The 21,825-nt window shown below is 37.0% G+C and overlaps 1 long non-coding RNA gene across 2 annotated transcripts in view; it reads left to right on the top strand.

Moving 5' to 3' along the window:
- Positions 1–11,609: 11,609 nt before the first annotated feature.
- Positions 11,610–21,825, top strand: part of LOC116807853 (uncharacterized) — a 96,923-nt gene continuing 86,707 nt past the window's right edge. Inside the window, exon 1 of one of the 2 annotated variants that reach the window (XR_012054066.1) lies at positions 11,610–12,526. This is a non-coding gene — a long non-coding RNA (uncharacterized lncRNA). The remainder of the gene's footprint in view (positions 12,527–21,825) is intronic. The other variant, XR_012054067.1, reaches the window with a different exon arrangement.

The raw sequence follows: 21,825 nt of genomic DNA, 5'->3' as shown, positions 1-21,825 counted from the left end.
TGGTGAAAAAGATATTTCTTACATTTAAATGGAATTTCCTCTCTGAAATGCTGTGCATTAGCATTTTTCCTGTCATTGAGCAGCAGAAGAGTCTGACTTCTTCTTCTTCTTCCCTTCCATCATGAGTACATATCTATCTATCTATCTATCTATCTATCTATCTATCTATCTATCTATCTATCTATGTACTCATATATATACACACACATATGTACTCAAATATATACATATACACATGTGGATAAGAATGATGGAGACTTCTCTTAGTAATTTTTGTGGCCCTTTGCTGAGCTCTCTCCAGTATTTCCATGCCTCTTCTATACTGAGGAGCCCAATATTTGGTTCAATGTTCCCGATGTGGGCTTATCAGTGCCTTCCCTGATCTGTGGGAAAGGCTTTTCCTAACAGACCCAATGTCATTTCTAGCCTCCTTTGTTGAGAGGAGGCACTGTTTGCTCATGGTCAGGAAGGACCCAGTAGTGTTTGCAGCTGGCCAACTCCCAGCTATCCTGTGCAAGAGACTATTCCTATCCAAGTGCAGGATTTGGTGTTTGTTAAACGTCATGAATTTCCTGTCATCCCATTTCACCACCTTGTTGAGGTCACTTCGAATGGCAAGATGATTCTGGGGTAACAGCCACTCCTCTTGCTTTAATATTATCTGTGCTGTTGCATCATCCAAGTCACTAATGAAGCAGTTACAGAGGATTGGCCCAACAGCAATCCTCCGAGCATGCAACTAATAAGTGGCCTCCAGCTGGATTTTGTGTTTTTGATCCCAATCCATAGAGCTCAACAGCTCAGAGAGTTTTTAATCTCTCTCATTGCACACTATCTAATCTCTATCTCCTGCCAGACTTGCTAGCCCTCATGCAGTTCTTCATGGTTATTACTGAGGCTACACTCTGCCCCATTGTTTAGGTTATTAATGGAGCAGGATTTGAGCCAGCATTGACCCCTGGGATACACTGGTAGTTCTTGCCCTCTGACTAGAGTTTGTGTCACGGGTCACAAACCACCCAATCTCTGGGTCTGTCCATTCAGTTGGTTTTCCATCCATCGCAGTCTGTCTGTCAGGTGAATACCTCATCAGTTTCTCTCTGAGAATCTTACGGGTGACAGTGTCAAAAGCCTTTCTGAGGTCAAAATACTCAGTATCCTGTGTTCACTCCTCATTTGCTAAGCCAGTCATTTCACTGTAGAAGGTGATCAGTAGATCGGTCAAGCACTTTCTAATTTTGGTACCATAAAAACTGCTCTTGATGAGCTTCTTGTTCATGTGGCTTACAGTATTACTTGCTTCATCAGGTTCCAAGGGTCAGGGTTCTCTGGGTCTATTTTACTGCCCTTCTTGAAAATAGGAGTGTAATTTTCTTTCTTCCTATCCTCAAACACCTTTCTCAGTTGCAATGATTGTTCAAAGATCACAAGCGGTCTTGCAATGTCAACTTTTCCATGTCCTCTGTCAGGATTCTGTGATCTTCAAGCAATATAAAACCTAAGTCTATCCTCTGAAGTCTTGGAAAATTTTCTGGCACTTGATTCTATAGAATAGTGTGAGTTTAATGCAATAGTATACCACTGAAAAAATAATTCACTCCACTATTTTAGTTTAACAGAACTGAAGTACGGATGTAGTAAATGATCAGCATATTTACAAAGCTCTGTACGAACACAAATTATTTGCCTGGCTTAAGGATAGGCAAGAGTAAAGAAACTAGATATTAATATTTACTTAATGTTCTTGATAATTCAAGTATTTTAGTAATTTTAATTAATGCCTTCTTATATCTAGTTATATTTTTTGTAAAGTTCTGCTCATTAATATTTGCCCTGTAGATGTCTCCTTTCTTTTATTTTTCCTTCAACTATTGATCTATACTTATTTTTAAAATGCAGGTTTATAAAATGGAATGGTTACTGGTAGCCTGGGAATCACTAGAGAGGAGAAATGAAGGAAAAATAAAAGAAAAGATGAAAGACATGAAGTGTGTGAAAGAATCAAATTTTGGAGTTTGAGATCAGAAAGCTCAGTAAAGCATGTAAATACCAGTAAATGTCAGCTGGCATTGACTTATATTTGTGAATCTCAAATGATGAACTCATCATCACAAAAGTTTAACACCTCTCTGGTGGCTTGGTCTTCACCTGCAGCTTTCTGAAGTTTTACCTCTTTTATCCTTCCTTAATTTTTTCTTTCTTTTTGTAGACTCTTTGTTCCCCATTTTGGGATATTATGATATCTTAACTCTGGGTCTGAAGCTGCTGCTACTACACTACTGTGCCTGCAGGCTGCCCTGGTTTATATCCCCTGTGGCACATTTTGCCCTCTCTGATAATTATAGAGGAAAGGCAACTCTTTAGTCCCCCAACATTGATATCTCATTTCTTTATCAAACTCAATAACTTCTTGTGGTGTGATCTGGCAGTCATCTCTTGAAAATTCTCTTTATTCTTTTTGTGTTGCTGTGTATTTGCCATGTTTTAATAGAACAGGCCTTCTGGCTGGGGAAAAGTTGCCACTTACACTTGTGAAACAGATCCTCTGTTTTATTATTATTTCTTTCAGAAGATTTTCAGTGTCTTTGATGTTACCCATGCATTTGCATTAAAAGCTGTGAGTGACTTATTTTAATAAAATCTAATTATCCTCTTTAGTTTCTTGTGAAAAATTAAAGGCTATTTCCAGTTAAATTGTGAATATAAGCATATGGAAGGAAACACACCAGTTACTAATGGAAAGTTGGCATTAATTGCTCCAGCAGCAGAAATGAGGTTTAACAAATCAATAATGCTGTGCAATAATTAATTCAGTAACTTGTGCAGAACTATTTGGGTCCAGGGAGGAAAAACAGCTGCTTTCAAGGAGCTATATTAGAATTATGCTGGAATATCATGTTTCTCACAGAGTTCAGTATCCCCACATTGTTTTTGAGCTGTGTACACATGTGAAAAGAAAATGACATTTCCAGGAGGTGGTTTCTTCTGCTTTCTAGGATGTTTTTTTTGAGCCTGATCTCTTACAACTTTGGTTTTTCTGTAGGTTAACAAGGAAAAAAAAAAAAAGGGAGCTTCAGTCTCTGGAACTGTTAAATCATCATGGTCTCAGCCATGTATTTTCAAAGCAAGTTTCCTCTCTTGCAGCAAATCCTTGATTTTCCTATACTTCCAACAGCAGGAGACTGCTTCTACAAATATCAGCCTTTCTTTATCTGAAGTATAGGACTGGCTTTTTGGTACTGCTAAAGTTTTCCTATTGGTACAAAGAGAAAGGGAGGGGTGAGTATCTCTGATATCTTAAATATGGTCTGGTGTGGACTTGAATTACATTATAAAATTAATTACACCAGCCAATTGCACATCGAGGTTGGTTGTGTTATCTATGAATGATAGCAAACTAGTTGGCTTTTTTGCCAAAAATAGGCTGGTTATAAGCAGAGGTGAGATTACACAAAGTTTTATTTAGGCCACTTTGAAGCTTAGATCATTTAGTCATTGTCCCATGTCACACCTCAGACCCATTTCAGTTCCTGTTTGAGCACAGCAGCTGTAAGATGAGAAGCCCAACAGGCTTGAAGTAGAAATATCAATCTGTTGTCTCAGTGGTATAGATGACAATTGTGCCCTCCCTTCACACCCCTGCTGCTTAGTTTTTGTAAAAAAATCTTGCAGTGAGCTTCAGCATTTTTCCACTATCTCCTTTCTCCTGACACCAACACAAGACCTGTTAAATAATTTGTGTGGTAAGTCTCTATTCTTTTTTCAAGATATCAGTAAAGCCTTGAAATGAAAGAAGATACTTATGATTATCACTCAGGAAGTATACTAATGATGGGCTCAGGAATGGCCTTCAGGATCACAGGAAATAAGAGGTGTTAGGAAAGATAGAAAAATACCTTAATTAAACATTTGCAGGGGACCTTACCCACAGGACCTATTTTAACAATTTTGAATGACTGATTTCTAATCTGTTAAAATGATTAATTATAAAAGAAAAAGCCCCAAATATATTGCAGTAGAAAGCATCAAACTCCAGAAAATATTGACTTTCATGTCATATGTGGGTAAGATGATACACTTCTTCTTTATCAGATTAATAATAGGATTGGTCCATGTTGTTGTTGGTTTATCATATTATTGTATATAGAATCATAGCATGGTTTGGTTGGACGGGATCTTTAAAGCTCATCTAGTCCAACCCCCCTGCAATAAGCAGGGACATCTTCAGCTAGATGATTACAGCTCTTTCCAACCTGACCTTGAACCTGACCTCATCTGTCTCATTGCCTAACTAAAAACTGATGTTGCTGTTCAACATCTACCCTGTATTGCTTCAGCTAAATGAGCTTTTCTACTCTACCAATTTCTCTCTCAATCATACTATTGGTATTTCCTATATTCATAAAGTTCTCATTGTCTGTACATCAACATGTCTACAGAAATTTTTAAATATTAAATATAGATGGTGATAGGTAAAATGTTATTTAAGTTTCCTCCTTTGTTCCATCCTAATTACAAAAACATTTTACAGAGTTGACCCGAGATGGAGATGAAATCAGTTTAGTGAAAGGATCCTGTAGAAAAGATCCCATGAAATATTAAACATTTCATAAAATCTTTATTAAACAGTCTTTATTGAGCAATGGCAAGAAAATAATCAGTAATTTGACTGGTGATACTTGAAAATCCTGCTCTTTTTTATGTGGTGAAAATATATCAATGTGTGTCACAAACAGTCAGCTTTGCTGCAATCTGTATTAATGTCCTCAAATAACAGGCCTTTCCAGGGTCAGCGAGACTTCAAAATGGCATAAAAAGTCAGTGAGAAAATACTGACAGAAAATAAATTTCTGAAATTCTTGATAGATTTATTGCCCTTTTTCTTCTTCCTTACCTAAACCTTTTTGCAACTATTATTGCAAAATAGCATGCTTGTAAATCTTGCAGTCCCATTCTATTCACCACAACACAGAAAATCTGCAGAAATGCTGTAGGGGAGCAACTCAGTTTTGGATGCTTCTGTAAGCCTTGACATTCACACTAGCATTCCCACAATCTGCTTGGGAATGACTGCTCTGTACCCAGGGGAATTTCCAACTTTTGCAGCCTTGGCTGAAGTGGAATACGGCAGTAGAGGTTTAAAACTAACTGTTATTAGAAGATAAAACAGTTACTTATTCATAGGTGGTCTTAAGCAGAACTTTTCACTATATGCTTAAGTTTATGGTGTAGTTCTAAAGACTGGCTATGATCCAGCTTTATATTTGCTGTGCTAAAGTATTTATCATTTATACTGAGGCTTATGGCAATGATTGTTTTGAGGGTACAGAACCCAAATGTATTTTGGAAATGTTTAGGTAAATCTCTCTTAACTTCTATGTACAAGACTAATTTAAACTGTGAAACTAAGGAGCAGGAGTTTACACACAAGCATAAGCATGTAATAATGAATATATACAAAAAACCAAGCTATTTTGAAACCACCACACCTACATGAGAGAAAACATTCATATTAATAAGAGCAATAAAATGACAATGCACAGATATATTAAGGTTATGTTCTTGAAAAGTGGACAGTTGGTATCCTTGTAATGTGTTCTAAACTGTATTTTACAGTACCTACAAAATCAGTATTTAATAGCCTATCACCTGTGGTACAACATGATGAATCATGTAATCCCAATGAAATGTCAGTATCTTATGAAAAGCATCTAACCAATGCACATAGTTTCAAACCTGGGATGAAAGCAAAAAAAAAATATTCTCAAATGAGAATCTGTATATCTTAGAAGTGAACTCAGGTGTAACAGTCCATTTACTACTGCACAGATGGTGGTGAGCATTTCAGCCACTCCAGTTATCTTGTAACACTTCTTTAATGTCAGGAATACAAACTTTTTATGATGCCAAAATACAGTATTTCCTGTAAAAAATTTAGAGAGTAATGTGAAAATCATGAGTTTGTTAAATTAATTGAATTATTTATGGCAAAGCAGTTACAGAATAGACACTTAGTTAACATATCCTAGTGCCAGAGCAAGTAGATTAAAGGAGACACTTTAATTGAACAAAATAGAGGTAAATATACATTCTGCAGGAAAAAAGATTATATAGGTCCCAGACATCAGCCATATAACAATTTCAGTGGTTTGGGAATGGCATTGCTAATTTTGTTGAATAGATTTCTCAAAAAATGTTTATTTGTCTTACAGGTAAAAGTTGTTATTGATTGGAAAGAATTACTTAAGAAGAAAAAAATGCATATAAGATTGAGAAATATCTATTTTCCCCTTACGGAAAATGATACAAATATTGTATTTCCTTTAGTCAAGATACCACCTTGTGATAAAAGTACTGTGCACTTTGGAGTTATGTTTTAGAAGTGCCTAAGTAGTGGTGCCAGCCTCAGACGACCTATAAGCTGGATCAGGTGGAAGTGTTAAGCAATGTTCCTTCATCTGTTCTGCAGAACAGACAGTTTGTTTCTGGGATCCAGGTGTCCTGTCGTTCTTTATGGTGTCATCTCTTTTTGTACAACAGGGGGCTGAGCTCTCAGAACATTTTTTTGCATTGTGGGTCCTTGATGTTATGTAGTGAAGGTGACCTATTTTTCAGCACTTTCAAAAGCATTTTCTTCTCTTACTTCATTGTGAATGCTTCTCACTCTACGCCAATAACGATTTCAGCCCTCTGTGAGAGAGTTAAAATTTCAGACTCAGTGCTAAGTTTGCGTATTTTTATTTGTCTCATCACAGTTTTTCCTCACAGAGGCAAGTTGCTACAATGTCTGAGAAGACAAGGAATCCATAAAAAGTATCTGGTATTCTTTCAGAGAAATCAAAATACCATAATATAAAATGAATGATCAAAATTAGGAAATGGGTGAATCAAAATTAGTAATGGGTGAATGGAGAAAACTTGTGATTTAAAAAAAACTAATGAATTAACATTTGGAAGAATTAGCTTATTCATATGAATGCTGTTTCATATATTGAAGCCAAATAATCACCAAGTACCACAGTGAATATTTGTCTCAAATACATCATCAGTCTGATGAAAGCAACAAATATCTACCACAACTAGTAGAATAGTGAGTCTTGGAGGAAAGTCAAGAAATAACCAGTGGGATTATGCTCAATGGACACTAAAACTTGCTTCCTATCATCAGCTGGGCGAAATTTGCTCAGCCAGGGGTGCCGTAGTCATTGCTTTGATTGTAGATGAAGAGCTGACATTTGACTTTAGTGGTTAAAATGCAGTCAGTATAGCAGCACCGTGCTCTAAAAACTCAGATGAAATGTATTATGGCAAATGCCATTAACTGTAGAGCTTAAAATGACTTTAAGCACCATTTCGTATGTGCTATTATATGCTGCTATGAGTGTGACAGGCAGTGATCCACCTTTGCATGCATCTGTGATTGATTTCTTTGTAACCCTGTTCTGTGCAACTGTGCTCACTTATGATTTTCTACTTCCTGAAGGATGTTCAGATGGATGTCTGAATCATCAGTGTGAATGTTCGAATCAGCAGCAAATGAGACGTAATTTTAATAGCAGTGGTGGTATGGAACACTACGCATTGAAAAAAGTCACAGTCGTAAGCAACTTGAGCATCACACCTAAAATACCTAAGCAAGCTGTGAAGGAAAAAGGGTGTTATATTATTTTCTCACCAGGTTGCTTCTGAAGATGCTGAAAGGAGCTGCTCTTCTAACAGGAAGGAAGAATATTTATTTTCTGGAGAAAGAGTACATAGTGAAAGCATTTAATCACTGCATTGACTTGAAATTGATTTGAAGATAAAATGACATTTGAATCAAACTGCTACCTGATCCAACATCTAAACCAAGATGCTTCCCTTAACTGAAGTGCTGAAAGAATTTTTCACCCATTATCATGAGAAAAGGCTTATCAAAACAGTTGTCAGAACTAAGAGGTCTGTCTTATGAATGTGTATTCAGGCTGTGATCCGGTAGAGAAGTGTGCTACAATGTGCTGAAAGCACGAGGACTTTACTATCAGCAATAGTATTTCTGAGACTCCTGATTGACACATCATTAAAATACAACAGCAAATAGTCCTGTAAGTTAAGTGGAAAATGTGTCAAATGATCCAGTTATTACATGTTTTGTTCTTCCTTATATATTTTTAGTAATTTCTAAGAATACAATATAGCACCCATCTGGATCTCCTATTTTGAAACCAACTGAACTAAACTTAGATATGAGAACCTTGGAAGTCATATTGAGTTCAGAATTTGCACAACAATGTGCCAGGAAAATGTAATTTTCACAGCTGTGGAAGAAGGAAGCAGAGAGCAAATGGTACTATTTGTTGTATTTCTGTTTGGAAAGTCACAAATGATCTCTGGGAATTTATCCAGTGCATCTGTACTGACAAGTACCAACTGCAATAGGCCAGAAATAAAACTCTTTTACACAATTAGCCTGGTAAGAAACAGTAGGAAAAAGAGCTTTTTAAAAGAGAATAACTACCTGCCTTGAGATCTTGAGATGAGTGATTTTGAATTGACCATAATGACATTCTCTCTCATACCATAATTCTCTGTTATCTGTTGTCTTTTTTTTTTCCCTCGTGGACAAACAATCGCTTTGAACAGAGCTCTCTGGAGTGTCACTCCAGGTATGAAGGGATGGAGAAGAAAACCTTTGAGCTTTGACTGCATGGTAACAGACGCACCAAACTCCATGCAGGAGTGAAGTCCTGCTGAGGTCCTCACTGTAATTCAGGTATAGCTAACAAGGTATAACTTGCTATGTTTATTTTACATGATCTCTTCTGTTTGCATATACTGAGGATGTCTAAAGACACCATACTCTTGATACACCCATGACAAACTGATGACAGATTTGGCTTATTGATGGGAAGCCTCCGAAGCCTGAAGATGTGCCATCTGTCCCTTCTCCCCCACACACTGCGCATTCCCAGGCTACATTTGTTAGGTTTTGGGAACAATGAGAAAAAACAGAAGCACCAGATGACTCATTTTACTTCTGACTTCTTATTGTAATGACAGAGGTTTCTGTGAAAATCTGACTGCTCCAACCATGCTCTTGGTGATTAGCAGTATTAAAACAATAATTTTCTCTTATTTGTAGGGCATTCTGAGCCATTCTGTTAATGTTTCTGTTTTTAGAGGGTCTTTATTTTACTAATGCCAGAAATGTTTGGTTTTGCTAACAATCTAACACAGAGCATAAAATCATATACTTCAGCCCACAGAAATGACACATTAAACAATATATTTATTGTACAAACTTGCAATAAACAGACATGAAAAAAAACACCAACAAACCTCTCAATTGTTATGTATCATAACTCCTTTATGGGTGATGGGTGAAATATGGCCTATGTCCTTGGAAATGACAGTATTTAGAAAAGAAATAGGATTCCACCTTGTGCACTAGACCTTTGGAAATGCACTGTGTGCCTGTCCTACTGTGCTGTTACAGAATATGCAGATGTGACAGATATAGTCAGATCTGATGATAATTTCTCCTCAAATATGCTGAATTATTTGGATTTCCCACCTCTCTTGAAATATTGCTGAGTTATTACACTCTTCTTCCAGATGACTTTTCATATCTGAAGTTGAGTTTTTGTTCAGACATGAGAGCTAGACTGTGAAAACCAGTCCATTCTGCAGGAGTTAAGCTAGTAGTGGGAATAAAAAATTATTTAGTCAGAGCAAGATTTTTAAGCACATATTATACTGCAAACAAATTCACTTAAGGATGTATAACAAAGCATGAAACCTTCCTGTTTCTTTGTTTACTTTTGTCTCCAAAAAGTAATTGCCTGTCAGATTTTGAATTTATTTGGCATAAGATTGGAAAAAAAATTCCAATGTTTTCTTTGACTTTGTTCTGCTGTAATATAAAGCAGAAATAAAAATAATTATCTTATCACTGTGATAAGTTTAAATACAAATTTGGTTTCACCGACATGCAGCACAGGATGTGAGCTTTCATGGGAGATTGAAGGCAAGAAGCAGGGACTGCAACTCCATAAATGTCTTATCGAGAATCTTTTGAGATCTTCCACGCTGTCTCAGAACTCAGTCACTTACATACATTTACATTTTCATTTGCAATTAAAATGGGCACCTTATTTTCTGTCAGTCTCTTCACTAGCAATGAGAAGAAGACTGAAATATCCTTTTGGAGTGGTCTCCGTTGTCTGTTAGAGAATCTATCACTACAGTAAATATCAGTTCGGAAAAAGTAAATGAAAAGGAAGGTTGCTTTTCTTTATGTGCTATGAACAAATATATAGAATATGCATTGTACAGACAGCATTTCTAGTAGTTAGAGAAATACAGAGATGCCTTTGATGGTTTTTTCTGCTCTCAACCAGTTTCTAGTGGCCTATGGGTTTTGTATCTGACTTCTTGATGACTTCCTGGACTGCTTTCAATTTCTCTTTGAGAATATTCAGTACTTAAGCAAACCAACATCCATAGTTAGTCACTCTGTGTAGCTGATGAAATCTGTCTGGAGAGATAAACTAGTATTGTCTATTTCCTCTGACATTTTCAAGACTTTACAAGGCAACTGGACATTCATGCCTCATTACCAGCTGTGGCAATCAACATTGATGCTTATAAACTAAAACTTTATAATTTTAGTTGTAAGCTAAATAGCCTAAGAGATTGGTGTCTTTGTCATGGTGTGTTATGTTTAACATTTTTTGGTCATTTGGTGAATAAACTCACCATATGCAGCTGCAGAAGTCTCCAGAGAAAACTGCAACAGAAATTCAAGCAGATTTCAAGCATCTTCCTAGTGAAAGTATAGGGGAAAATTGCACAATAAAGATTACAAATGCTTCCCCATAATAAATTTAACAGGACTGGACTTGTATTTGCACTCAGCTTAATTATGATCATTTTTTAAAGATGCAAGATGTATAAATGAGCAAGAATGGAACAATGTGTACCAAAATTATAAGTCACATTTAGAGAGCTAGACTTTTCAGTTTTGCATTTAAATAAGTCTAAAAATATGTTCTGGAAAGTGAAGGATATAAAGTGATTTTAGGTTGCTTCTTCAGTTTTGGGAATTATTATATATTTGGCTTCATAAGTTTGTTAATTCATATAATGTATTACTTTTACCTTTAAAAATATATGTCACACTAAAAATACCCCAAGGGGTTGTAAAATATTTGTAGAATCAGGTATGTATATAATAAAAAGATAAATGTATTATCCAGACAGTTTGGAAGCATTTTCTCTTACAGTTCAGCAGTTATAACTGGGATATTTCCTCTTTGTCCCATAACAGCAGAGTAAATACTAAGTTTTGTAAACTTGTTCTTATTGTAAGCCTTCAGATATACTATTGCTCTAAATTATTCAAAGACTCATATAACATGACACTATGTAAAATCTGTAGTTTTTTTGTGGATACGGCACTGGTTTATATGTGTAATAAATATTACAACGAAGTGAGGAATGATGGAGAAATTTATTTTTTCAAACAGGCATTTTATCTGTTCTATAAAACTTTAGTATTGAAAACAACTAGGAATTGTGTCTGATTTTGGCGCTACCGGTATTCCACTCCACACAACCTCTAAGAAGATTGCATCATGCTCTGCATGAAGCAGCAGTGTTCAGATCAATGCAGTTGGATAAATTCTAGTCATATTCGTGGGTGTAGCAATCGACAAATCTCACAAGGTTCTTCTGACTTACATGCAGAAACTCTGTGTTTTAATGGAGAGGAGCCTGATGGGGGTGCCTGAATTCTGCTGGCACTAGTGGGTTTCACCATTGCTGTACGGTGGCAAATTCCTTCTGTAGTAACTGAAGCAGGGCCGTGCATAACTGGGACGTTCTATACAGCTCTCTTTCCTTTTTCTGCTTTGTGCTAGTAAGTAAGGGCAAAATGTGTGTAGAAAAAGTAGAGATAGAAGGGGAAACAGAGAGTGTGGGCCAGCAAAACATGCAGAAAAGAAACTCAGTGAAGCTTTCTCAGGCAGTCTGCTGAGGTTATTTTTGTGTTGTGTGGTTTTTTTTTTTTTTGGTTTGTTTGGTTGGTATTTTTCTTTAAAATCCTGTGCAGCCAATGAAGGATGAATTAAGGTGATATTCTTTGTTTGTTTGCTTGTTTGTTTCTTTTGGCAGAGAGATCTGACTCCCTTTGAAATCCTGAGAATATTTTCCATTTGTTTGCAGTTTTGCTCATGTCTGCATCAAGGCAGACAGACAGTGTGGTTATTGGAACTGGACCCCTTCAGAGTTCATCATCAATGCCACTGAACAAGCTAGATCTAAATACAGCTGGACCAGAAATAAACTGCTCTCACCAGAGTAGAAGGAAGAGGATGTGAGAGAGTGTGAGAATATTGAAAACTGGAGTGGTCTTGTCGTTTTTGCTTGATCTTGTTTAAAGGAGTGCCCAAGCGAGACTGATTTCAAGAGGTACCTGCACAGATGAGGCTGCGATGTGTCCTGAGTACACCCCCTCCTTCCTTGCCAGGGGGTCTGCAGGTGCCCTGTAAGTAGATTCTTACCAGGATTTGATTTAAATTGATATATTAGCTTGAAAGAAACATATCTATTGTGTATTTTTGCATTTTTAAGTTGTGGGGCTGTCTCATTAATTCAAGTAATTATGCAGAGCTATGACTGAGTCTGCAACTGAAGGTTTCTCTGTTGCACAGCAAATTAAGGCCAAAAAAGGGCCTCTGAGGAGCCACATAACCCAACCAATTCCCTGAGAAGCTGCGTGGCTGCAGCTGTCAGACAATTTGCCCTTGCCTTGCTTATGCCTCCCTGAAAGTAGTCTTGCCCTGGTGATGTAGATCGGAGCATGAAGCTTTTTCTTGAAAACTTTCCCTTATAGTATTATTTCTTAGTAAAATCCTTCTCTTGTTATAAGAAACAAGAGCCCTGAAAATGTTTCTGTCATCTACTGCGGCTGTTAACCAGATTTACCAGGAAGAGTGATTAGTAGGACGTAGCAAAGCAATACCTCGTCAGGGTTTGGACAGCCTGCCAGTTTCCGTTTTTTACTAATATGTAATTAAATAAACGATTAGTTTTAGTGGATTTGGCGCTTTATTCTTGTATTAATGCCTCCTTAAGGCTCGGAAAAACAGAGGTTTGAAAATTGCCGAACTCTTGCGGATCATCACCGCCAGCATCATTTCCCCTCCGCGCTCGCGGGCGCGGAGAGCAGCGGGCGGTCCCCTGCAGTTCCGGAAGCGGCCACAGGAGGGCGCTGCGCGCTGCCGGTAGCTCCTGCCCGCCTCGCTCCCGGAGCTCCCGGGGCGCGCAGCTCGCTCGGGATCGACTCCAAGTGATTTCTGACTGGGCACTGTTAGCTCTGTCTGCGTCACACAGGGCAAGATATATTAGATTTGAATAGGAGAAAGAGTGAAAAAGCTCATCCACAGAGTAATAAAGAAAATACATTCTATCTAGCAACCACAGATATTAACAAAATTAAAAACTATTAAGCAGCACGCTCAATTGCAAATATGTCTTAAGGGCATGCCATTTTTATTCATAAGATAGTCTAATAAACACCATGAACTTGCAGCCGTATGCTTCTGTAGTGCTGATGAGAATCTAAAAGCTGTGATCTTCTGCTTGCATGTTGCACTGCTTTCCCCAATCCCCCCCAAAATGCAAACGTCCTAATTGATTTTAAAAATGAAATCTCTTGGAAGTTCCTGTGGACCCGCTTAAGCGTTTTCTAGTTTTACCTGGTAGAGGTGGGAACACGTTCTTTTTTACTCACATAAATTTTCTTGCCTGTTGCCAAGAAAAATGCGAGTTCAGAGGGCTCAGCAGCAGACAGATTGCCTAGGGAGTGCAAAAGCTCCACTTTTGCTAGGAGAGATTCACAGACAGCACAGATCAGGAATGAAATATTACCAGGTAAACTAATTCACAATTTATCAACTTTAGCCCACGGGACAACCTCTGAAACTATCACTACATGTTTTGTAGAGTAAGTCCTCCAAATGTGTACTGAGGAGGAAGAGATGCAGTTCAATATAACTGCAGGGTGTGCCCAGTGTCATCTTGCAGCTGCGAGCTTTCAGTTAGGCAGGTTGCCTTTCTGGGGACTTATATAGCTTCAAATTAAGTAAATAATTTAAAATAAGTAATTTATCTCGCTGGTCATTGCAGTGCTTGAAATGTAGCACTTCATAGGTATGGTTAATAAAGGGATATGGATAAATAAAGGATGTATCCTCCATCATTAGTAGGATGCTACAATAATGAATTGACATCCTGGTAGTTAAACAAAACAAAGCAAAAAAATCTTTCAGATGCATGACATTTTAAATGAAGAACATTTCTAGAAGTTAAATCACTGAGCAACAGGCAATCTTCATGTATTTATTATTTTGTAAATACAACTTAATTTTGCCCTTGAAAGCCATAAAGTGGCATTTGTAATATCCACAGATATTATTACTATTTATTACTAATTGCCAGCAAAAATAAATCCTGAATGGTGAAAAATACTTTTAAACTATTTATAAATTATATTGTTCTAATTTACGGAGCTGCTGTTTATCTTCATATGGCATTTTTCCACTGTGACTAAAAATCCAGTTAACGTTTTCCTCCTTTATTAATTTTCTTCTCATCTTTCTTCTCGTGCATACAATTGAGGATATTTAGTTCTATAGGTAAAGGTTCTATAAACGACCTTGGGTTTGTTCTGCTGGTTTGGATACCTTATGAAACACAGTCCGTTTTAACAGATTTCACAGAAACACAGAATTGCAAAAGTGTCTAAGGTGGGAAGAGTGGTCTGGTCCAGCCCCTCTGCTCAAGCTGTGTTGCCTGGAGCTGTGTGCAAGATCGTGTCCAGATGGCTTTTGAATATCTCCAGGGTGGGAGTCTCCACTGCCCCTCTGGGCAATGAGCACCAGTGCTCTGTCACCCTCACAGTGAAAAAGGGTTCACTGGTGCCCAAAGGGACCTCATGTGTTTCAGTCCTCCCCTGGGTACCACCAAGGAGAATTATTCTCTGTCCCCTCCATACCCTACTTTCAGGTATTTGTACACATTGATCAGATCCTCCTGAGCCTTTGCCAATCTGAACATCCCCAGCTCTTCCAGCCTTTTGTCATAGGTGATTTAGCACAGGTGCTTCCAGGAATACTGCTCTGCCAATGTCTCTGCAGCTACTGCTTCTAGTGGCAAACACTAGAAAAAGCATTTTTAAAAAATAAGTGAAATCAGTATTTAAAAATAAAATCTTGGCTAAAAATATGAGCTTCAGTCTATAGAGTCTGGCTGAACAGGAAGAGAATCCATTCATTATTTTATTCTTGATCCCCTGCTAGACCAAGGTAAATGTCATACAAGGTATTGACATTTCAATTTATATTAGACTATGAACTAGTTCAGAGAAAAGGTAGAAAACAAACCCCAACACTGAACTGTTTCAGAATACAGTCTGCAATTGAATCCTTTGTATATTTTACAAATATCTGCCAAACTGTGAATTTTTAATATACAGTGAGTAAAGTGCAAAACAACAGCTCGTGTGCAACAGTAAACTAAGGACTTCTACTAACTTCTTTTGAGATTTGACATGCAAAGCAGTCATGAGGATGAAAGTTGTATCTGCCAACACATTAAATCTGTCACAGATAAATCAGCAAATAGTGTCACATTGTCATGGGTGAAGAGGGAGATTCAGGCAAAGTTGTTTAGAGAAACCCTCCCCCTGAGTCACAAGGTGCAGGAAGGATTCCTTTGCTTTCTAAATGCCTCCTCAGAAAGGAGCCTGGCTGCAGCTGGATTCAATCCTAGATCCAGACTTTTTCAGTGGTTTAACTCTAAGGAAATACAGAGGTGTGATTGAACCTTTGTTCAACTTTGTGCTGTAGGATTAAGGATGGCAAACCAAATATATTTATGTAAAAAAGAATGACTTACTAGGATAAATGACTAGACAAAAATATCTTAATCAGAATTATTTTACTACATTGTAAAGAAGCTAAAACTATTATTTATAGCATAGTACATTATAGTGTACTATATTAAAACAGCTATATTAAATCTAGCAAAGAAGAAAGAGTTGCTAAGTAGAGATTGATGTTGCTCACCCATACCAAGGACATGGGGTAAATCTCTTTTGCTCAGCCTTGAGGGGCATCCTCACCCAAGGGAGGAATCTCTGCACACACTCCAAGAGGAACCTGCTGTATGAAAGTGAGACTGGACTTTCAGAGTTTAAAGTGATTGACAGTCAGTTGTGTGTCTCAGGCCAGCTGCACCAGCTCAGCATTTTTGATAATTTTGACATTTACCATGTCTGCCACATCTTCACCTTAATATCAGGGTGTTTAACTTTGGGATTGATTAGTCAGAGTGGTTTTAACATAATTCAGCACCAAAAGCAAAATTACATCCCCTCTCAGTTCATCATTGGTAGCTTTGCAGACAGGGCATTGTTTCAGATTTTTGCTACGTTCCTGGCAGAGCATCCTGCTATACACACGACTATCATGAGGGCTGGAATTACAAATGTAATTGTAATTGCACAGTATGTTGCTGCATTCTACTGTCTATGCAGATAAATAATGTCTAATATAATTTAAAGGTAATACTCTATTTTTGAGCTTCATTGTTATATAGCTGGAATTGCATTATCCAGACATATCTTTCTGCAGGACATAAAATCCAAGTTTGGGAGGACTGTACAAAAACATACAGTGTCTCCAAACTGAGTTGCTTTTCAGGATTGTCAATGATACTAAACTTTGTATGTCTTCTAATAATTTTGATATATATATAATAATAATTTATTTATATATATATGTATATGCTCTGGACTTCACATTCTGCACTATTTTTGAGAAACTTGCACATATTTACTCTTGCTACTCATTGCTCTGATTTATTGAGTAATATCAAGGATGCGACTAATGAACAACAAAACAACACTAACAAAAATAAGAAAAATAAAATTATTTTCTAATTAAAACGTGACAAAAATCTGGTTAGAAGATAGAGAGGCACAAATTTCATAGGGCTTTGAAATGCAGGTCCATTATTACTACTTATTTTGGTGTATTTGTACAGGTTTAAGTGAACTGGCATACACTTAACACGTTAATAAGCCAGGACCTTTGTAAAGAAGCTTTTTTTTTTTTTTTCCCCTCTATAGATAGGGTCTCTAGAGACTTTTTTCACAATATATGAGTGCAGGTGCAGTCCACATCAACACCTCAGCTCATTTGATCTGTGCAGTTGGCTGGTGCAGTTGTTCCTTTCTCCTTGGGGATATATAACTATAGAGCATAATGTCAGCTTTTGTTTTAAACAAGAAACTCTAATCCTTTTCTTTGTGAGTAATAATCTTTAACCAGTGTAATGTTGTAAGCCTGTTACTAAGGTTGAGCCTCTTGCTCTAATCTGTCATTCTCTGAAGTTCAAGGCTTAGTTGTGCTCCCTGGGACTAATCAGTGCCCTTTTTGGGACACTGTCAAACTTCCACAGCACCTATTGATGCTGGAAAGGAACATCAATTAATTTCACAGTAAAAGGGAGTTTACACATCTGGCAATAAACCCACAGAAATCTTTTTGTTTACTATCAGATTAATTTTTGTTTGATTTTAAGCTTTACTGCAATCTATTCATGACTTGATGTCCTCTCTATATCTTATATGAGTAATTTTTACGTCTTTATTTCTTCCACTGCAAACTGAGCATGAAATTCCATCTTGTATCCTGGACAGGATGCTGAACAATCACTGTCACAGTAACTCAAGTGAAGTAATTTTATTTTGTAGCTGGGACAAGCTAAGAAATCATGTGGCTCAAATATGGCTTTGATCTACTGACCTTCAAAATATATAACAATTTATTTCCACTTCTATAGACAAAGAATATATAAATATTTGAGATTAATTGCAGGAAAATAGGCATTACAGTGTCTCAGATCAAGGAAAATACCTGACTTGATCACTTTCCTGTGTATGATGAAAGATGAGGGACATTTTAAAAAAGCCACACTGACACTTATTTCAGAAGAGGGACACAGCCCTATGAATAGTCTTGAACAGTTGTATAGGCAAAGATGATGAAAGTGGAAAATTTCAGGGAGGTCAGACTGTATGTGACAAGTGTGATCTGTTTGTTATGAAACAGGAAAGCCAGATTAACACAGACACTGAGAGCTTTACTGTCAGGTCCTTACTTGAGCAGACATACTCGATGTAATATAACAGAATTGTTAAAAATATTTTGGAGCAAAATTTTGCTGTGTTGTAATTGCTATGTGCACCCACAAAATTAGTGTCTGTGTTTCCAGACACACCCCCAAAAATCATGCAATTCATATAACAGACATCACTTACATTGTTAGTTTATGACTCATCATACTCATATGTGCACTGAGTCTTTTCCTTTACACAGCTATTGTTCTACTTGTTTCCTTTTCCCCTTTCTGTCCTTCCAACATCACCTTCTCTTGAAATACTTTATTGTTTTCATTTTCCTCCTTGCTTTCCTTTCCTATTTTTTGGTGTATTTTTAGGTTCTTTTAATGCTTTCTTTTCAAAATATATCACACAGTGCTTTTAATTTAGCACAGGGAACTACTCAGAAGCCTGATGAAATGCTTGCTGATGCTTAGGATATGGCACACAAATACTACCAAAGTCCATTTAGTTCTGCAAGACTGTACTTAACAAATTCCCTTTTGTGAATTCTTTTTGAGACATTCAAATGTGTGAAGGTATAGTGGTCATTAGGGACAAGGGGCAGACTAAGGTGACACAGAATAACACCATTCATATTTTTTGACAAATCAAAAAGAAATTGGTTAACTCTGACTGTCCTTCATTCTCTTCTGTTTCTCTCCTTCAAAACTGAAAATGAAATTTGAAGCTGGGAAATGGCATCTGGTAACCACACAGTGTTACCAGACAATCATCATTTCTTAAATCAAACAAAGCTAAGTTACAGAAAACAGATCTGTAATGAGCAAGTGGCAAACATAAAAGGGCATTGCAGATAATGTGGAGCTTGATTGTTTATCATTACCATTTGATCTTAGAAAGACACAGCAATGCTAGATAGGCTTTAATGGCATCTAAATTGCCATGCAATTTCTGAATTAGAGAAATTAATTCACAGAAATTAGAGAAATTAATGCACAGTCCCTGAGTGCATATGGTCAGTGTAGAAATGATGAAGAAAAAATTAGCAAGACAACCCTTCTGATGGAAGAAGAAGGATGATGATATTGACAGCCATTTAAATAGCTGTAAAATCTGACTATCAAACAGAATTGTTCCAGCCCTGGGACCATTTTACCTGCAAAAGGGGGCAAGTAAATCACATGAGACAGATTCCATTGACTTTGAGGAAAAGGAAAGACAAGCCTTTTTTATTGCTATTGATGTTTGCTCTTATTGACTAAGTGTTTGCCATGGACTCAAGTACCACCAGACACATAAATACAAGGAGAACCTTGTGTGTGTCCTTTATCTGACTGGGGGAAACAATTTGCAATTTACATCCAAGGGATCTGCAGCTTTCCTCCAACACACTGAACAGTTTGAGAAGAGTGTGCTGAAAATTGGTTCAAATAATCCTCCTGTCCTACAAAGTCCTTGCTGAGTTCAAAGAGAATGTTTTCCTTTATAGTGCAGAGGAAAAAATTTGCCACTCTATCACTGTGATTTCACTGCCTGAATTATCTCTGAACTTTGCTAAGTCACCGCCTGGCTTAGTTTGCTAATGCTGTATTTTGTGAAGATGCTGGGGCATAGGGTCACCTTAAAAGAGACTGATGCAGGAATTCCCTTCCTCGTGTATTTTTGTGGAAAAAAAACAGCTGTAATAAATGTGTGAAAAGGAAAAAGAAAATGAAAAAACTGTAACAGCCTGAATGATTAAGGAGAAGAATATTTCGGAATGATCAAGATACAAGTGAAAATCCATTAAAGTAATACAACTCTCAGCTGTCACATCCCTCTCTGGGAACTGCAGAGGAGCTCATGTTTCCAGAAGGGATAACAGACTTCAGCTGTTACATCTAACAAGGTTACTAATTTATCTCTGGAGGCAGAAACCTGTAATTTGTTACCAGGGGTTTCCTGTCCAGACCTCTCAGGAGGGTCCTTACAGTGAGACCAACTGAGGATTGAGTAATATCAAACAGAGAATACAGGCTTTTGGCTAGGACCACAGCTGAAGTTCTGGGAATAGAAAGTGTGTTCTTGAAATTAATAGCCATCTTAATTAATCATTATTTTCCATAGCCCTAAACTTATTTCAAAAGAGCTTTACAAGAATAAAATCTTCCTATGCTATCTGTAGCAAAGCAGTTATCATATATTGCATATTATACTGATATAAAATGGGAATTCATCTATCATTTACATAGAAAGCTAAATTTTGGACTTCTCTGTGATTTATTCATTGTAGAACTTCAGTACTTGGAAGAAATTAAAACTGAAAAGACATTCTATTTTCCTTTGCTGATGAAATATTGTATATTTTATGATGAAATACAGTGAACCGTTACAAAGCATAACATTAGTCCAAATTTGTAAGCACTGTAAGGCAGACAATATACATCTTTTGAGTAACTAAATATAAGTGCAACATAACCTCATCTACAACAGTGCATTAAATGTGAATAGATGACTTTGCTTTTTTATTATTATTTTTTAAAATTACACTGTTGGTCACAGTTTACTGTGAGAAAAAGAACATGCAGTTTTAGAATTAGGTAGGCTGAGTTATCTGGTCTTAAGCAGTTTTCACAGGGACAGCTGGCAAGCATCCCTTTGTGCTTAAAATGGGATGGGTAAATTTCAGAGGGAAAGTGATGCTGTAACTACAAGGATTACAAAGACAAACTTTGAAATATGGATCTGTATCTACTCCTGCAAAGTGACACTCCATTGACTTCACTTGATACTTGCTTTACTGAGAATTGGTCCAATAGATTTTAATGCAGACAGTATAACAGAGAAAAAATTGCTTTTGGCACAGCTGACAGTGTAATGTTGTTTTAAACAGATAGATGAATTGAAACACTTTCTCTCCCTCCCTGTCTTTCACTTCAAATGTTTGTATGACAATGGTGTTTTCTGCACTAAATCAGCTCATAGATTCAAGTGGCTATTATAAAGTCACTTTTATTTTTGTCAGCATGTTTTCTTGCATATTGTTAGTGGGAGAATTTTCTAATCACAGCATTCCATTGTAAAGAAAATCTATATGAGTCAGAAATAAGACATGACTCAAATCACCTTGTAGCTAGTGTTTGTTCCAAATAGAAGTCTCTCAGGCATTGTCATTAGAACTGGAAGAGTTTTATGGCCCTAAAAGGAAAAGTCAGAGACTGTATATATTTCTATACTGCATGTAATCAACATTTACAATTGCACTAGAAATTGCGTGAAATTGTAGTCAGATTTAGTTGGTTTTGTCTAAACCTCTTCTCGTTTAATAAAGTCTATATACCAATGCAAAGACTGCAATGAAATGCTGAGATTTCTCTGTCGAATGTTAGGTCACTATGCTCTTCTAAAAAGGTTTGCACTGCTCATCCTTGGGGCAGAAAAATAAAACAAGAGAAATAATAAAAGTCTCAAATTGTTAGACTGAGTTTTTGTGAGCCGCCAGGATGTCAATGTTTCACATTTAGCACACAGTTCCCAAAGAAATATCTGCTAAATGTTCAGTGGATAAAATCAAAGAGGAGATATTGGTTGAGCAAATGAGTCAGAGGAACCAGGGGTTTGGGATATCAGTGCTGCCATTTTGTTTAAGATAATGATGTTTATGAAGGTCATTC

The sequence above is a fragment of the Taeniopygia guttata genome, chromosome 2, assembly GCF_048771995.1.
Source record: "Taeniopygia guttata chromosome 2, bTaeGut7.mat, whole genome shotgun sequence".
NCBI lineage: Eukaryota > Metazoa > Chordata > Aves > Passeriformes > Estrildidae > Taeniopygia > Taeniopygia guttata.
Note: the sequence above shows the minus strand (reverse complement) of the source record. Positions and strands in the feature narration are given on the sequence as shown.